A 19,540-nucleotide genomic window follows, 5' to 3' on the forward strand; every position below is an offset into this window, starting at 1 on the left:
CGCGCCATGATTCGAAACTAAGCACAAGCTCTGATACCAACTGATGTAGGGCAACCTCCTTTTACGAAACTATTTGCAAAAAGAGATCACAGACTTGCTTATGTTAAAGATTCTCTCTTTGAAACACAAACATAGATAGGTATGAATTAGAGGTACTCTCTCTTCGAACACACGATATGAGATAAATCTCGATTTTCTTTATTCAATAACAACCACCTCCTATCGTAGGACTTATGCTTGCTCGACCAAAGTGTGTCGTAGTAAAGAGCACCTCAAGCGTAGGGCTAGGTCGGTTATAGCATAATAAACTCGAACTTTCAAAAGTCTCTCCACCACTAACCTACATTATAGCAAGGTTGACATATCATATAACAATACATCTTTCTCACCACAATGCAAATCACTTCTTATAAAAGCACATAATTATTCTAAGTATACGCTAGGGATATAGATAACACAGTTAATAAATTTAACCTTGCATCCACTGCTACCTACACTTGACATCATACAATATTGAATATACCTGTCACCATATCCAACAAAACCTGTGTTCCTTGATATGCATAAGCACATACTCTCCATAATGCCATAAATTCTCAAATCCCTTTACCTCTAACACTCTGAACAAGATCCACATGAGACACCGCATGTGCCTATGCAATCTATCATGGAATACTTACCATTTACAGCTCCATCTATTGAGTCATATCAATAACCTGTTTCAACAATTCAAACCACCAATAACAACATAGTGCTAAGTATTAAATACGCACACGTTAGTCACCCACTAACTCCTACTCAACAGACACAACACCATATAGTCCACTACCAAAAACCCCTATCGACTCTCAACACAGAGACTGGAAAGTACTAGCTCTGATACCAAGCTGTCATGCCCCGCCCCGCAAACGGCGCCCAAAGTGAGCCCGAGTCGGCGCGACCATGTGACATTCCACACAGAAGACCAAACCACACCTCATAACCTGTCAGAAATAAACACCAAGCGGAAGACTTAACACCTTAACATAACATAAAAAAATGAGTCAACGTATTGACCAACCAACCATGATATTACACAACCAAGAAACAACATCTGCATTATAGTACTTTAAAAATTCTATACTTCAACACATCCACCGACAACTTACTTACAACTTGAATAAACCAACTTCTTCATCAACCATCTACAACAAACTCGACTATCCACAACGTCCAAGGCTAACCTCAAATAGAACACTAGCTATTGACCAAACTTAATTACGACCTATACAATTTAAAAGCTTTAACTATCTTTAGTTACAACTCCTTACAAATTAAGTTATGCACCAACTAAGGCACACCACAACAACGTAACCAAAATTCCACCTGACGCTAGCAAAAAGCGTCAACATGACGACCGGTAGTGAATTAACTCTAAGCAACCTGCTACCTGGCAAACCAAAAAGGAAAGCCAGAGTGTGTGAGATATAGAAATGCTTAACATAATACCACAATACCCGAAGGAATATCAACATGAATACACATCACAAATGTAACTGAAATACTAGAATGTATATAACAGTTATAATCAACATATCCATCCAACTGAGCAATAATAATCAATGTACAACAATATGAATGTAATCACATCACATGCAGTGGCACGTCTGCCATACCCCATGAACCCAAGATAAGGTGTCCCATATACCATGCTCCCATCCACCGACAATTAGCCGGCATGACATACGACATGGTATGCCTCACACGTTAACTTTCGGCGGTTCAATCAACACCCATCAGCATGTATTTTCATCAAACACGCATAGCACAACCAAATCTCGTGTCCCACATACCATGCTCTAAACTATCATCCATTGAACGATATGGCTTACGACATGGTGTGCCTCACATGCACACATTCACAACATATTAAAGCTAAACAACGGTAGCATGATATACACTCACCACTATAGCAATATCTCAGTAAGGATAACCATATCAAAAGCTAACTACGATTAGCAAGATGTATCCCACCACCACAACAGTATTATACGGAGAAAAATCATATCAAACACACTCACCTTTGTATCGATCGAGGTACGCCAAACTTACGATTTCGAAACCTCTCCAATTGACTGGCTTGTTACTTAGTTACAAGTTAACCATATCAGTTTATTGAACGCTTAAACGTTACCATCAACTCCTTAAAATAATCTATAACACTAAAAATAGATTAACTATGCTTAACGCATACAAGCATGTCCATCTTAAAGGTTTATAAGTGTTTCTAAAGAAGCGTAACACTCAAACACCACATCACCTCTACATTTGGTTTGAAATCTACAACCATCCTGTCGTATCCTGCCTATAACTTCTTATAAGGTTAAAACCAGATCATGAAACCACCACCATTAGAAAGTACACCTCCGGTACATGAATTTTAATATAAAATTTGTTAAAAACGGAGTCCAAACGACAAAGTTATGCTCGTCCAAAATTACACAAAAATCTGTCCAAAATTACAGATTCTGCACGTTTATGGACTTCAAATCAAAAATTGATTTAACTTGGTACAAGCTAAGCCACAACCTTCACATATTTCAAAAAACATACGAGTCTATTTTCAGAATCAACAACCCGTGCTCTAACCCGATACCCGAGCTAAAAGATATGATCATTTTCCTAAAATGTGTCAGTGCAGCAAATACAAAACTCAGTAGGGACACACCAACTTGTAAAATCCGCCAAATTTAGAATATGCATCTAATAAACCCTAAATTTGGTACACACCATTACCACACACCAACATTCATCCCTGATTTTTTCCAGATTTTTCACAATAAAAAAATCTAGTCAAAATCACCTCCAAACTCAGAAATTCTGTGTAGCGAAGCACAATTTCCAACAGAACAGTCTGTACTTGAAAATTCATTAAAAATCGAATACTTAATACTTTTTAGTAATTTCAACACCAAAACATCACCAACTTATCAATATTTCAGACTCATAAGAACCCATAATCAGGAGGATCTCTTAACTTAAAAAAATTGATAAAAGACGCAGCTCTGTAAGCTGTCTACTAAAAAATAAGATTCTAACCACAGTTAGGTTTATGATTTTTATCTTTTTCTACACTTCTCAGAAAATTCTAAAAATTTAACACGATACAATAGACACACTAATAAACCTTCAATAAAAATACCAGAAATTTAAAAGCTTTCTAGATACCTTGAATAATTTTGTAAAGAACAAACCAGAGTCTCTGGCCTCCTCTTCCTTCTCTTCTGCCGTCTCTCTCTCTCTCTCCCCTTCTCTTCTGCCGCCTCTCTCTCTCTCTCTCTACGTAGAAACAAGATACGTATGGAGAAAGATAAATATCCCCAGGGTATTTTGCTATATAAGGGCACAAGGGAATTTATCACATGCAAGCTGAATCACGTTCTAACTTATGCTCCAATCATAAATCACACACAAGACCCTCGCAAGTTTTATTATTTACGATTTAAACTCCCAAAACACATAGTTAAATTAAAAGTAATTGAAATACCGAAATATCCAGGGCGGGTATTACACTCCCTGACTTGAAGAAACTCGTCCTCGAGTTTATATAGTCAAATTTATCGAATCTTGTCAGCATCAATTTTGTACTTCAAATTAATTATTCCGAACATAAACTTTGAAGAAAAGTATTCAAAATTGAAAGGATAAATTTCTTGTAGAAACAAAATCAATATGGTCTTCCTTTCAAAGTTGTCGAAAACTACCAAAAAAGGATCCACAAATTGATGACTATGATCTGCTTCAACCCCCTCCAATTTCGGAATATTATGCATGACATTCATACCTATGGCCGCTTATCCATCACAACTTTTTTCCACTTTATGAATGATAGTTTTCTCTTCATTCGGGTACTCATCCAATTTTGGAGGTAACTCCCGATCAATTTCTGATTGAAACACCGAAAGATTATTGTCCAAAAATATTTTATCGGACTCTTCCTCTAATACATCATCGAGAAAGTCTCCTATGTCTCCCCAACTAGAATTTATTCTATGACTTTTTTTCTCCTACGCCAACCTTTAAGATTTTTTCTAGTGTCATACCTTTCTGGAACTCTGGAAAGTTGATCTTCAAACCAGATTTCCAAAGTTGCGAATCATGATTAGCAACCTTGACTGCCCTTGTCCTTCCCATTGATTGATGGTTACCCGACAACGGTTTGGTGATAGAAACACCATTCTATAAGTCTACCTCCGTTGGAAGGCTAGGTTTAAACGGTTGGCGGCGAGGCAATCTCCCAACCTTTAGAGTCTCAAGGTGTTGTATAACCGATACAACCCTCCGCTCTAGTCGTTGAAATCTTTCCTCCGCTCGAGCATCCCGAGCAGCGTCATATCGCTCATCGACTTCATTAACATAAGCTGTCTAACCCCCTCATCCTCCTCGACCTCCAGTATGTCCTCCAACCATAGTTAGGATTGGAACTTGGGCTTTGATACCATCTGATGCAGGGTAGCCTCCTTTTACAAAACTATTTGCAAGAAGAGATCACAAACTTGCTTATGTTAAAAATTCTCTTTTTGAAACACAAACACAAATATGTGTGAATTAGAGGTACTCCCTTTTCGAACACACGATATGAGATAAATCTCGATTTTCTTTATTCAATAATAACCACCTCCTACAGTAGGACTTACAATGATATTTATAGGGCAAAGAAACCATATATCAACTAGAAACAAATAAACTTGCTAATCAAGCCTAAATTAAAGAAATTACAAAAATTACCAAAAATAAAAAATTGAAAATAAACTACATAATCAAATACTATGTGAAATAAGAAAAATGCCAAAACAAATGGCAACCAATACAGAATTTTCTACTAAAAGTTATGAGCAAATCAATTATTTCCAAAAATGGCAAAATCTGCAAATCGATCGATCGATCGATCTGATTATCAATTTGCTGTCAATTGAAACCTTTTGACTTCTTTGAACGTAATATGGGACTAGACAGATCGACCGACAGATCGATCGGAGTATCAATCGGGAATTATGCCAAACAAGAAAGATTTCTAATGAAATACTAGTTTCAAAAATAATAAACTAAAATTCTTATATTACTAGAATAGCTAATTTATCGTCCGTCATCAGTAGGGTTTGCCCCCAACTTATTTGAGGATGCATTTACGTTATACTCTCTACTTTTATGGGCTAAGAGCATCTCCAGCAGTCATTAGGCAAAATGTCTACTCAAAACACCGAATTTTATTTGGGCTACCCACTAAATAAATCAACATATCCAATAGCCCAGGCACAATGGTCATTCAACTCACAAAACTCTGGTACTACCGCATCCCTCAACCTCTTCACCACCACTACCTTTTGAAATACCTCAGTCCCTTTTCCATAGCATGAACCACCATCCACCATACCCACGTCTCTCTCTCTCTTTCTCTCTCTCTCTCTCTCCCTCTCTCTCTCCACACACACGAACTACCATCCACTTCCTTCTAAAATACCTCAATCCTTTCTCCCTTCTCCATATGTACATGGTTCTATATATATCTGGCTAGACTTGTGATGCAACCGGAATATGAAGAATATATATTAATTACGCATTATTTTGATTTTATTGTTTTGTTAGGAATTTTATAATTTAGGATAGGTAGCATAGAATAATTAGTTCCTTGATTTGCGTTGATTTGTTTTTTTTCTATTTTCATTAGTTTCTTATTCTCCAAGAACTAGATTGTTTGGTAATATTTTTATTTCCTTTTTAGTATTCTATGATATTATAAATTCAATTGTAAGCTTTAGGACAAGTTGGTTGTTTATGATTGAATTAATAAAAATTGAGAGCTTTTCTCTAATTGTGTTTCTATTTCAAAAAGAGAATCTTTAACATAAGCAAGTTTGTGATCTCTTCTTGCAAATGGTTTCGTAAAAAGGAGGTTGCACTGCATTAGCTTGGTTGGTGCTAAAGAGTTTTGGTGTTCCTTGCTCTATTGTTCCTATTATTAATGGCCTCAAAACACATCAATTGATTATTTACGTACCACCTTATGCAGGCAACATAAAACTCAACATAGATGTATATACGACTATTGGCATGAAGGTTAGCAGAAATGCAGGATTTTATGGTATATTCCGAAATGAAAAGGGAGAGTGGCTCTTGGGATATTATATATGGAAAGCTGGAGGCAGAATCAAGCTTGGAAACAGAGTTATGGGGAATATACGGGAGATTGACCATCATCTTGGAGAAAGGTATGACTAATGTGAAGTTGGAGTCAGATTCTCTAGTTCTTGTTCAGATGATAAACGAGGACACCACTAAGAATCACCCTTAAAGAAATATCATCAATGATGTGAAAGATCTCATTAATCGCATGGGCACAACTCTCACCCATATTTTTCGGGAAGCTAATCATTGCGCAGACCATCTTGCGTGTCTAGGTGCTTAACAGAATGACAACATGATTGTTTCAGTCCACATTCCCTTTTCCATATGGGAGTTTTTTTTTTTATAAGGGATAGCCTTTTTTTTTTTTTGTTGATAAAAGGGAGAAGTTTTTATTACTCTGAAAGGCGAGAAAACGCCTAAACATCAGAGGGAGAAGACCCCATGGGAGCACGGTAGTTGTCCACAAGTCGGACAAACCACAAGAAAGGGCGTGGGCTCTCCGATCGGCGCGCTCGAGAGTTGCCACCTGGATTTTTGAGATGGATAATCCGAGAAACCAAAGGTTTGATTTGAAAAAGACGGTTTTTGGCCTAGCGAAAACGTGAGACTTTGGGTTTGGGAGCCACGTTACGAACGGAGAAGGTTTTGTTGAAAAAACACCCCATTCGCCCGATAAAAACCGGTCTTTACTTAACATTTTCAAAGGGAAAAAACTTGGAATATCATTTGGAAGACTAAACTCTTAACAAAAAAAATAAGGGAGAGGGACATGGGATTGAATATATCACTTTGGCGTGCCCGTAGTGCTTACTGTACAGGATATGGTAAATGAATGATGTGCAGAAATGAAATGACAGTATAACAACAGTCTGCTTCAATCATAAACAACACCGCACGGTGTACCAAGATACCTCACACGATTTGATGGTACACCACGCAGTGTACCTTTTCACTGACAGCCCACTACTGTTACTCAGAATCTCGCACAGTATAATTGACTACATCGTACATTAATTGTTCCTCAAAACATCGTATGGTGTAGCTTCAGGCATATTTCAGAAAGCTATATATTTTTAAAATGAAGCAAACCATTGATCTAAACAGCCTTCTTTATATCATTTCTATTGATTTTTCCATAAATCAGTTTGCAAACCCTTTTTGATGCACTTGATCATTGAGAATGATCATAAAAACCTCTTTTAGAAGACAAAAGACGTGGTTTTTAAATGAAGCTTTATTCTGAAATGCACCTGCAACGATCTCTCAGTAACATTACCATAGCCAACAGTGGATAGATATGATCGAGATAAACAAAACAAACGGATGATGAATCGAATAACACCGTACGTTGGATCCCACTACATCGTGCGACGTATTACAACACCACACGGTGTAGTGTTTCTAGTACAGTCACTGATTTTTGCTTTGTTTTGCTTATGAAAATGGTTTTTAAGTCAACACTTAACACAAACATGTTAAGTGTGACTGCAGAAAGCTCCCCTCAGGGCTAAGACTAGGCTTAACACAAGGAAACTTGCTTTTATACCTTCGGCTTTGAGCTTGGATGAGGATGGATGAGTATAAGTTTGGAGCTTTGGGGTGGTGGAGTTCCAAAGCTAGTAGTGTACTGAGCTTTGGAGGGGAAGAAGAATAGAATTTTTGTAGAGAGAGATAGAATATTCAGAGAATGTCAGAGTAATTTTCTCAAGACTTGGAGGGGTCTCTTTCATCTAAAATGAGGGATGTATTTATAGGCAAAAGCCAAGGAATATCAAAGCAAATAGGGGAGGTGGCTTCTAGGCTAGCAAGAAGTTATATTCCCTGCTAAACCGTTATTCAGTTATGGCTCCAAAAAGCGTGGCCGACAACTTTCTGAGCTAGTCAGAACTTTTCCTAAAAACACAGTGCGGTATACCGTAAGACAATGTGCGGTGTAGTAAAATTTACTACACCATACAGTTTAGTAAATAACCCGTGCGGTGTTCCAGGTCCAATTTTGGGCTTTGGCTGGCTTTTGGGCTATGAGAGTCCACATTCAAGCTTTCAAAGGTATCATTCCTTTATTTCATCATCGGGAAATTTAAAGAACCTTCAAGGTCCGGATTGGTGTGTCTACAAAGGGCTTTCTTTGCACATACATGTGCAACCCTATTACAATCACGTTTGACGAAAACAAAATCACATGACTGAAACGAATCCTTAAGAGTTAAGCAATCCCGAACTAAAGCTGCAATATCAGAGGGTGGATCACGAAGCATGGTGGAGCTCTTAACGGTTGACACCTCGTTTGACTCAATAATCACATCTGCAAGTTCAAAGCAATACCCAAACGAATACCATCTCAAAGTGCCAAAGCTTCTGCAAGCTGAGGAGAATTAAGGCCTTCGTATGACTTAACAAAGATACCAACAATTAAACCGACAGAGTCCCATGCAATTACTCCAGTTTCGACAGTGTTCGTTGCCTTTCATATCGCCGTGTCAACATTAATCTTTACCACACTTTGCTTTAGTCGCCTCCAAACCGAAATGACAGGGTTCAAAATATGCATCCGAGCTAAGGAAGGAGTACTTTTATTAGCCTTTAGAAACTCGAAGAAATCCGATTGTGCCTTCCCACTAACCGTCTTTGTCAGCCAATTTTTTCCATTGAAAATAGAATCATTTCGGGATCTCCAAATCCACCTGCAATATGTGAGACCCAAGCTCAAGGACGAAGAAGGGACGTGAGCAAGGTTAATACGATCGTGAATACATTGCCACCAATCAGACATATGCCTACGATCTTGAAGCTCCTTCGGTCTTGGATGAAATACCGAATGAATCCATACTTTTAAGGCATAATCGCATCGAAACAATAAATGGCACATAGATTCCTCCTTTACCACATAACGAGCAAATTGGGTCAGAGCGAATATTACTTGCTGTGAAAGCTAAGTTGGTTGCTAATGCATCATTGAAACTCTTCCAAGCAAAATGTTTGAAGTTTGGATATAGGGATGGCAATTTGAACCGAACCGATGGGTATCCGAACCGTAATCAAAATTTTTTCCCGAACCATAACTGAAATTTTCCCTGTGGGTATAGGTATGGTTGAGGCATTGGATAACCGAATGGGTATCGGTTTGGGTATGGTTTAACTATTAACCGAATCGATACCCGAACCAAACCGAAAACATATAATTAGGAAAAATACCCCTTCATATATATATATATATATGTGTGTGTGTGTGTGTGTGTGTGTGTGTGTACCACGATTCCCCATTTAGTTTTAGGGTTCTTTACTTTCAGTTGCCTCTCTCTCTCTCTCTCTCTAGCAATGACATCCACAGTTGCTCAAACCATCTCAAAACTCTTCTCAATCTCAATCCCCTCTCCTAAACCCCTCTCTCCCCCTCCTTCTCACTCTACCTCCGCCTTTTCCTAACCCCTTCAAATTCTCCACAACCACCACCACACCTCTCTCGCTCTTGTCGTCGATTATCCTCACCCCTCTCATCGAGTCATCGTCGATCATCATCACATCGAAAAGGTGAAAAAGCAGTTAATGTCGTCTCGTCAAGCATCGTCTCTTAGACCGAGCGTGATAACCGAGGTCCATCGCAATATGAATTTCTAGTTTCCATTTCTGTTCCATTTTGCAATCTATATACATTCATTTAATCAAAGTTGGTGGTTGTGTTGCTTGATGAGTTCTGTTACTCGATGAGTTTACAGAAATCAATTTCTAGATCTGTGCTCTCTCTCTCTCTCTCTCTCTCTCTCTCTCTCTCTCTCTTGTAGTATTCGGTTCGGGGATTACCAGAACCCCATTTGGTTTGGTTACGGTTTGTTCCTCCCTTCCCTGTTTGGGTATTGGGGCGGATTTGGTTCAGCTTTCGATTTTGGGGATCGGGTACGAATATGCCAATATCCGCCCCGAATGCCATCCCTAATGTATAGGCAAGCCCCACAATTTCTTCCTGATTTGTGCCATTGCATTTGCGGAACTTGATTGAGCTCCCTGACATTCCGATTGGTTAAATGAGCTTTCTTTTTCTAGACAATAAGTAGATTTAACGGTGAAAAGCCCATTTGAGGAAAAGTGCCAAATCCTACGATCCCTCCGCTAAGTGTTGCTGATGGGTAACGAGAGAATCATATCTGAATCCTCCTTATTGAAACAATCTTTAATCAGTAGCAATTGGCACTTTGATGCAGATCCTCTTTTTATTTTAGTTTTAATATATATATATACAGTCAGTCTCAAATGAGGGAGTCCTTATTTTAGTTAAAATGCGGACCTCCTCATTTCTCCCATTTTTGATCGAATTTTTATGATCCGAGCCGCTCAATGTATTCAGAACGTGATTTTAAGGGTACCCGCGAGAAATCGGAAAAAAAAATGACCGGAAAGGGCTTCATCCGAGCAATTTTTGTTTGAATCGTTCGATAAAAAACAAACAAAAACTGCTCGGGTGAAGCCCTTCCCGGTCATTTTTTTTGCTGATTTCTCGCGGGTACACTTAAAATCATGTTCTGAACACATTGAGTAGCTCAGATCATCGAAATTCAATCGGGAAAGGGAGGTCCGCATTTTATTAAAATGAGGTGGTCCTTACAAGAGACGGACTGATATATATATATATATATATCTAAAATATATCAGGGCGGTTCCGGGGACCCTTAAAAAAACCTCTAAAAAAACCCTCCAAATCTTAATCTTATAGTTTCCAATCAAATTTTGATGATCCGAACCGTTCAATGTGTTCAGAACGTGATTTTAAAGGTGCTCGCGAGAAACTGGCAAAAAAACTAACCGGGAAGGGCTTGATTTGAGCAATTTTTTTATTGAATCGTTCAATAAAGTTTAATAAAAAACTGTTCGGATAAAGCCCTTCCCGGTAATTTTTTTTGCTAATTTCTCACGGGCACCTTTAAAATCACATTCTGATTACATTGAGCGGCTCGGATCATCAAAATTCGATTGGGAACTTGGGGGGGTTTTCTTAAGGGTTTTTTTAAGGGTCCTCGGAACTGCCCCGTATATATATTGTGGGCAGCATGCCCGGAAAAAGGCGGATTGATTGCGTAATTTTTGGCAGACGAGCGCTCAATTCAGAGTCGCCACTTGGGTTTGAAGGTCCGACACCCAAGGAATCGAACTTGAAACGCTTGCTGCGCTATTTGTTTTGAAAAAGGTGAAGGCACTAGTCCGTCATAACAATATCTGGGTTCGGGAGCCAGGTAACGAGAGGGGAAGGGTTTTAAGGCACCCTTCTCGTCCAATTCGAAGATCAGTCTCTACCTAGGCATTTGCAAAAATATTTGCGATTCTGTTTGATTAATCAATTCTTTAGCCAATTAGGGCGGGGAACAATTTAATGGGGATTAAAGCTGTAACATGTTTGCAGGATGTGATAGATAGCATGGATGAACAGTTAGTAAATAGGGTAAAGGCTAGGTTCTGTTTAACAGAGCAAACCCGACGTACTGTATTGAATTGACGTGTACAAGAAGGAATCTACATGCACTGATCCAATCCACGTAGATCACTGCATGTGATTACAACCTGCGCGCACGAATACCACACAAGCGTGCGTGAGTTTGCTTTGCTCACAGCCTCTGTTTTTACTCTCTTCTGGGCTCTGGAAGGACCAGTGCACACCTAAGACAAACCAAGCAGTTGATGAGCAGTTCTAAGCAGTTATAATATATAGTTAAATGGCTGAAAAGCCCTATAATTTAACAAAACACCCCTTAAATTGTGTGGGGACAAAATAACGGCCTAAGACCAAGTTACCCGCGCAAGGCCACTCACTGGTTAGAGACAGTCTGGCGCGCGATGGTGGCGCTCTGGCACGTGATTGTCGCGCCCTGGCGTGAGCGGGACTGAACCAGACTAGTGCTTGGTTTATACGTTTCTGGGTTTTGAGGTATGTTCAGAAAGGTCCCAGTGGTACTCCATAACAGCAGAAATACATATTGAACTATAGCTAGCATTTCTAACAAAGGAAAGCAGTAAATGCTTCGCCTTCAAACCTCGCCTTCAAATATAAGGTTGAAAACCCCAAGCGTAGGGCTAGATCGTCGGTAGCATAATATCCGGAAGTCCGGGATCGTACCCACAGAGAATTCGAATATAGCTTAATCGGATTGTAGGTTTTGTAAGGTGGATTGTGGCGTTTAAGACGGCCAACTTGGTTTTGCTTTGAAACGATGAAAATTGCCAAGGCAAAAGACTAGGATAACGCTTAATAAACTAAAAGGAGGCAAGTCTAGGGATCGTTTAATCCCTGACTTAAGCCGTTACCGGTTCTCAATTATAACTCAGGCGAGAGTCACGACCGCGTGCTCACGCCCGGAAGATTTAGCTTTAATGACTACGTTTATCAAAAGATGTGATTAACCGGAATTAAATCAGCCTATTTTTGCTAATGTATCTAACACGCAGGGGGCCACGAGCCCTCAATATGTCGCTTGCCAAGACCGCTTGACTAAACTTCATACCAAGGAGTTAACACGCCTCGCTTAGACCAAAAAAGCTAGGTTAATGAAATTCCGAAAATCAAGATTTTAAGCCCGAAGGTTTGAGAACCAAATAACCACCTAAGTCCTCGGAAAAGATTACCCCGAGACTTGGCCTATCAACTACTCACACATAGCTAAAGCATGGAAGAAAGCATAAAAACGAGACATGACTTTTAACCGATAAAAACGAAAACAAACTTGATATTATAAAAGATCTAGTCCGTAGGAACAACTTTAATAAACGAGAAATTAACAAACGAGAATTACTTACTTGAGTTCTTAAGGAAATAACTTGAAAAGCTTAAAAGACCATTAATGGGGGAAAAATAAAAGCTATTAAAGACCTAGATACTAAAGGGGAGAGAGGAGACCCCTATTTATACACAATGGGTTTCTCTCTCCTCAAATATCTAAAAACATATTATAAAAGGCAAGTATTCCATAAATGAAAAGCCCAAAAAGCAGCAAATATCTGGCCGAGAGCTCCCCGTATCGATACAGATTATGTAAAGTATTGATACCACGCTGCTAAGTTGAAAAGGGCAATTTCCCGTAACGCTCCCGTATCGATACGGATTATGGCCGTATCGATACGGGAAGCTCTGCTTGGAAAGGTAACAAACGCGTATCGATACGCCTTAAATCCGTATCGATATGGAATGCTTATCTCTGGTTCTTCAAGCCAGCCTCCCAATCTTGACACCTGACGACTCCCAGCAACTTCCACAGCATCTCAGCACCTTAGACAGATTTTAAGGGGCCGACAGGGTCTTCGGGTACTTGGAAGCACTTGGGCCATCCATGGCGTTAAAATGCGCCTTATTTGCACGTTTTACCTGAAAACACTAAAAACACACCTTACGTGCAATATCGTTATAAAAGCTAGATAAATGCAAGTTAAAGCAACATAAAACGGGACTAGTCGCACCAAATATCTACAATATTGGGTGCGCATCACAGTAAACTGGTTATTTTCATGCTTAACAGTGATCTAAATGTATAAGAAGACATAGAACAGTAGGAAACCAATCCCCACGCGGTCCAGCGCATGCAGCAACGAAGTGTCGCGCGCGAGAGTAGGGCCGTCGCGCGCTGGTCCTACCATGATGGTTTTTGAAACATTGTCAGCTTTAGGGCCATGACTGGAATTGATTACCAGCCTTGACCCTGCCAGCCCCCCTTAGGGATCAGAATAGTGAGCAGAACAAAGGTAAGCTATACCTTTGGTTTTTGGGTTTGAAATGTGCTTGAGCTTTGAGTGTGAGGTTGTTTGGGGTGGAAGAAAAAGCTATGTTCTTGAAGGAGTATGAGTGATAGAAGCAAGAAAACAAGGTTGCTTGTGTTGCTTGAAATTAGGGTTAGGGCTTTGTATCACTTGGAACTTAATACTTGGTATTTTTTGGAACACTTGAACCCTTCAAATGGATGAACAAAGATGGTATTTATAGGGAGAGAGGGAGGTAGATATGGGCTGCAAAGAGAGGGATTCAGCTAGTCCACGAGGCTGGCTGAGGTTGCATTGGTGGCCAAGTTTCCACCTCAAGAAAAGTTGGTGGGAACAGGCATTACGCTCCGTCGCGCGAGGGCACGAGAGTCAACGGTCAAACTTTGACTGTTGACCACCACCTGGCAGTTTGACCAACGCGCGCTGGTGTCATTCTGTCACGCGCGTGTACCACCTATTCACGCGTTGGTCAATGGTCAAGCTTTGACCATTGACCCATACCTGTTGAGTTGATCTGCGCGCACGGGCTCTCATCCAATGCGTGCCAGTAGGATTTTTGGCTTTTGAAGTGGCTCTGATTTGGTTAGGTTCAAAAGGGTGTCAACACTAAAAACTCATACATTTATCATTCCCGGGGTGTTCTTGATCCGTTTCATCATCGGGGAATTAAAAATCGAAAGTAAACTAATCTGGAAGCCCAAATTGGGGTGTCTACATATATATATATATGTGTGTGTGTGCGTGTGTGTGTGTGTGTGTGGTGTTCAGGTCCAGGCGCCCGATTTTTGTTATTGTCTGGATTTTCTATCTAAGCCGTTGGATTTTCCAACGGCTGTAAAATAGAAAGGGGATTTGCGGATCTTGTTTGGGTAAAAACCATCCCGGGTCATGGGAAATGGGTTACACACTCACGCGGGTCAAAAAAACACCCATTCCCCATTCTTCGTTCCACAGAGAGAGAGAGAGAGAGAGAGAGAAAAGGAGGCGACGATATACGAAGAACCAGAGCTGAGATCGAAGACGATGAACGATCTGAGCTACGATCAGCCCTAAGGTCCCTCTCTCTCTCTCTCTCTCTCTCTCTCTATGATTTTCGAAACCCTAAAAGAAGAACATTGATCTTCGATTACCCTAAATGAAGAATAAGGGCTGATTTCTGTGATTTTTTTGTGTGGTTTTCGAAACCCTTTGATCTCGGGATGACTGATTTCTTGTGATTGACTGATTTTCAAAACCCTAACAGTATTTTGGGCTTGTATATATGATATCCGATTTGGGCCATTTTTGAGAACCCTAAAGTTTCGATACCAGAAATTATGGATTTTTTGAATCCTAATACTTTCGATCAGTTGCTATTTGGATTGGTTTTCGTGTGTGATTTATGTTGATTTTGGCTAGAGAATGATAACACTACACACAAATTTTGCTCATTCTTTGCTACAACACAGCACGAATTAGTTTCTTGATTGTTTTGCCTTTAATTAATGGCTATGATGACAAATTTCTGAGCCAAAGGCCCATCTCCAAAATTATTTACTTTCAGTTTTGAGGTGGTGTTTTTTGGTGTTACTGTGTGCAGTGTTATTAGTGTATCATTATTGTTCAGGCCTGTATATCAGTGTTCATTTGATCAACGCTGTATATCTGTATATAAATGTTGTTCAGTTCAGGGCGTCCGAATTTTGTTATGGTCTGGATTTTTGCTCTAAGCCGTTGGGAGAGTTTGCCCCTATTTCCAGATTTGTTTGCCCCTATTTGTTGGCTATGATGATAAATTAACACGGAATGTGTACTTAGGCCTGGAAACATTAGATGGTCAATTGACAACTAATGTTGCCGCCTTAGTTCCTTAAAAAAAGTGGTGCCTTGAACATTTCATTTATCTGAGCCATTTTATTTGGTTATGATGAAAATTTTCTGAGTCAAAACCACCTCTCTAAATTTTTTATATGAGTTACTTCTAGTTTTTAGCTATGTTGGACATTTGTGTGAGTGTGTGTAGATATTGTGTGAGTGTGTGCAGTAATTGTGTTAAAACAGTCATGTCCAGTTCAAGCAACCAAAGTGGCACTCATTCTCGTTACACTACATTTCAAAATAAGATGTGTTGCTGTAAATTGAGAGCTGTTGTAGACAGAAAAGAATCCTGTAAGGCTCAACTATAGGTATCCAAAGGATAATGGAAAATGCGAGTATTGGGAGTGGTGCTATCAAATTGGGTGTCACGAACCCAAACCACATGTTGCACCAGAGGCGAAACTAGTACAGAAAGATGCACGTGTTGAAGTCATTGAAGTCACTGTGGCTAATTTAAAACACATGGTGATTGTCTTTCAGTTCTTAAGTGGGCTAGCCTTGGTAGTGGCTATCATTGCACTTCTTAAGTGAATGTACTCTGTATTCGTTGGTATTTGTTGTAACCGGTAGAATGTAATGGTAGATATTTATGAAAGAACTCTATGGTTTCCTCTATTTTGGAATTGGGTATTTATTCATTTTGAAAAAGAAGAAGAAAGCAAATGTTGTTAAACTAGTAAACAAAAGGAATGAGTTCCAACAAGCAAGTGGCTATCACCATTCTAATTTGAACTCTCATTTCCAATCACAAAATGAATACAGGAACAATGAGTCATTATATTCTTGTCATCTCTCTCGAATGTGAACCTAAAGCCCAGATTCTTTTGTCGTTCAATCTCAAAATGCTCATACAACATGTCCGCGTCATGTTCATGTACTACATTCCTCATATCTCTTTAATCATTATAAAGATCTCGTGATAAAAATTCAACATTTTCAAGACCCCCGGCTTGCAACTCAAAAATACTCATTTGTTGGTAAGTTAGCACATTTGCAGCTGATAGTTGTTGGGTTAAAGCTTTTTGTGCAACTGACACTCGACGATGAGATTTCAACGAATGTATCTTTTTTGGCGTCGCAAGCTCGTCGTTGACCCTCAACAAATTAGGATACAGCAAACCCTTCACCTTTTCTCACAACAACAAGTTTTGCACCACAACCTTCTCTAGTTAAACCCAGACACCATAAAGTGGCCTCAGAATTTCTCCTCGACCCTTCTTTGTAACAAACGTACTCCTTCCTCATTACTTGACCATTCTTAGCTGTCCTACTAGAATTGATTCGCACACTAAATCCAGCTTCTCTAGCATAATTGTTGTAAAAATTCAGAATCTTGTCTAAGTTGTCAAATTCTTGTTTAATTTTCGGTATCACTTCATTTTTAACTTGAGGAGTGTAAATTTCTTCACAAGAATTCGCAGATGATTGACACAGTTGGGATGGTGACGGTGATAGTGCTATGTCATCCAAAGACTGCGTTCTAAAAACCAAAATAGAAAACAATTACTAAAATGCAAAAAGAAAAAAGAAAAAAGATGAATACTAGTTTATGTGTCTCCCTTTTCGCTATAATATGCAACAAATTTTTGAGAGAGGGAGAGAGATACCTCGGTGGTGGTGCTCAAAACATGGGGGTTGGATCAACGTTGGTTCGATCTTGTTCTTCCATTTGTTTGATCTTGTGAGCTATTGAATTTTCTCTTGGAATCTGCATGTTTTTAGAAGGAACAACAATTAGCAACTATAGAGCAAATATTAGCTACCTTTCTTCACTTATGGGTAACCTACCAATTACAAACATTATCTTAGCTTGTTCTTCATTTGAACCAGAGATTACAAAAAATATAGAAATTAGGTTCTCATTTATGCAACAAAACCCCATTCGAAATTCAATCAATCAGTAGAAATCAGCCATCCCAAGATCGAAAGGTTTCGAAAACCACACAAAAAAATCACAGAAATCAGCCCTTATTCTTCATTTAGGGTTTTGAAAATCATAGAGAGAGAGAGAGAGAGAGAGAGAGAGAGAGAGAGAGAGAGAGAGAAAGAGAGAAAGAGACCTTAGGGCTGATCGTAGCTCTGATCTTTCGTCGTCTTCGATCTCAGCTCTGGTTCTTCATATATCATCACCTCCGTTTCTATTTTTCTCTCTCTATTTGGCTAGAACGAAGAATGGGGAAGGGGTGTTTTTTTGACCCGCGTGAGTGTATAACCTATTTCCCATGACCCTGGATAGTTTTTACCCGAACAGGATCCACGAATCCCCTTTTTATTTGACAGCCGTTGGATTAGATCCAATGGCTTAGACAGAAAATTCGGACCATAACAAAATCCGGATACCTAGACCTGAACACCACTCTGTGTGTGTGTGTGTGTGTGTGTGTGTGTGTCTATAGTCCCTTTGATGTAGAGCGGGTTGCGTCCACGTTCCTTAAGCGACTGGACCGAGCACAACCCAAATCAAACTAGAGGCGAGGCGACAGTGGCAGAATAACCTGTGGGCCGTAGGGTTGAATTAAGTGAAATGGTTCACTGATCAATACTCATCTTCCGACCAACGATGCTTTTCGGCCGTTCGATGTTGTTTAGCCTTCCAAAAGGACTATTTTGCCGTTTATAGTAATAACTAGATCACTAATAACTTTTGATAGGAAACTCCGATTTAGTTGCCGCTTGTTTTGGCAATTTTGTATTTTTTTTCCTAGTATTTGATTTTTCAGTCAAAGTAGAAATTTTCATTTTTGGTGATTTTCATATTTTCTGCGATTAGGATTTGATTCTCAGCCCTAATTATTTCCTAAGTTGTTTAGGGTTTCTATCACCCTATTTATATTCATTGTAAGCCTTAGGGCACAATAGTTTATGATTGAATTAAAGAAAAATTGAGATTTATCTTAATATCGTTTGTTCAAAGAGGGAGTACCTCTGGCTCAAACATTGTTCGTGTTTTCTTCCTACAATTAATTTTATAAAAGGAGGCTGCACTGCATCACCCCTTCTTATGAGGGATCCCCGACTTAGCTTAAGTGCAAACTTCACATTTTTTTATTAAACTTCGATGATCCGAACCGTTCAATATGTTTAGAACATGATTTTAAGGATCTTGAAGAGAAATCAGCTAAAAATATGAACTGAAAGTGCTTGATCCAAATAGTTTTTGATAAAATAGTTATATGCGAACTTTATGAAAAACTGTTTGGATCAAGTACTTTTCGGTTATATTTTTAGCTGATTTTTTGCGGGGACCCTTAAAATCATATTCTAAACACAATCAACGGTTCGGATCATCGAAATTTGATCAGAAAATGTGAAGTCCGCACTTAAGCTAAGTAGGGGATCTCCTACAAGAAGCTTGGTGTGTGTGTAAATATATTGTACTATTGTTCAAGTGATTGGTTTCAATTTGGTAATTTTAATATTGTTAGGGCTGCTATTGAGAGGTTGCATGGTTATGATGCAGCTGCTTCTCCTGAGTTTAATTATTGTCTATTTTACATTGAACAAGATGATATACCTACCAAAGGGCTATGGTATATATAGTACTTGATTCAATAAGAAATTTGGTTTGGGGGATAACAAGATCAATCTATTAGACATGGTACTGTTAATCAATTCTCCTTCGCTCTGGTGTTACCTCCTGGTCCTATTTCTGATCACTTCCCCTATACTTGATTAGAAGATCATTTAATTTTTTCAATTTTTGGATGACACTACGGGCTCATGGTTTAGGGATATTATATTCTCCAGAAATCCTGGGAGGAAAAGGTTTCTCCTATATATGTTT

The 19,540-nt window shown here is 39.2% G+C and overlaps 1 long non-coding RNA gene across 1 annotated transcript; it reads right to left on the reverse strand.

Annotated features, from left to right (window-relative positions):
* Positions 1-16,928: 16,928 nt before the first annotated feature.
* Positions 16,929-17,909, reverse strand: LOC131336261 (uncharacterized). The gene is made up of 3 exons (XR_009202766.1): positions 17,817-17,909; positions 17,364-17,464; positions 16,929-17,236 (listed from the first exon to the last, which is right to left on the reverse strand). It is a non-coding gene; the product is annotated as an uncharacterized LOC131336261 (long non-coding RNA).
* Positions 17,910-19,540: the final 1,631 nt, after the last annotated feature.

Source organism: Rhododendron vialii, chromosome 1a (assembly GCF_030253575.1).
Source record: "Rhododendron vialii isolate Sample 1 chromosome 1a, ASM3025357v1".
NCBI lineage: Eukaryota > Viridiplantae > Streptophyta > Magnoliopsida > Ericales > Ericaceae > Rhododendron > Rhododendron vialii.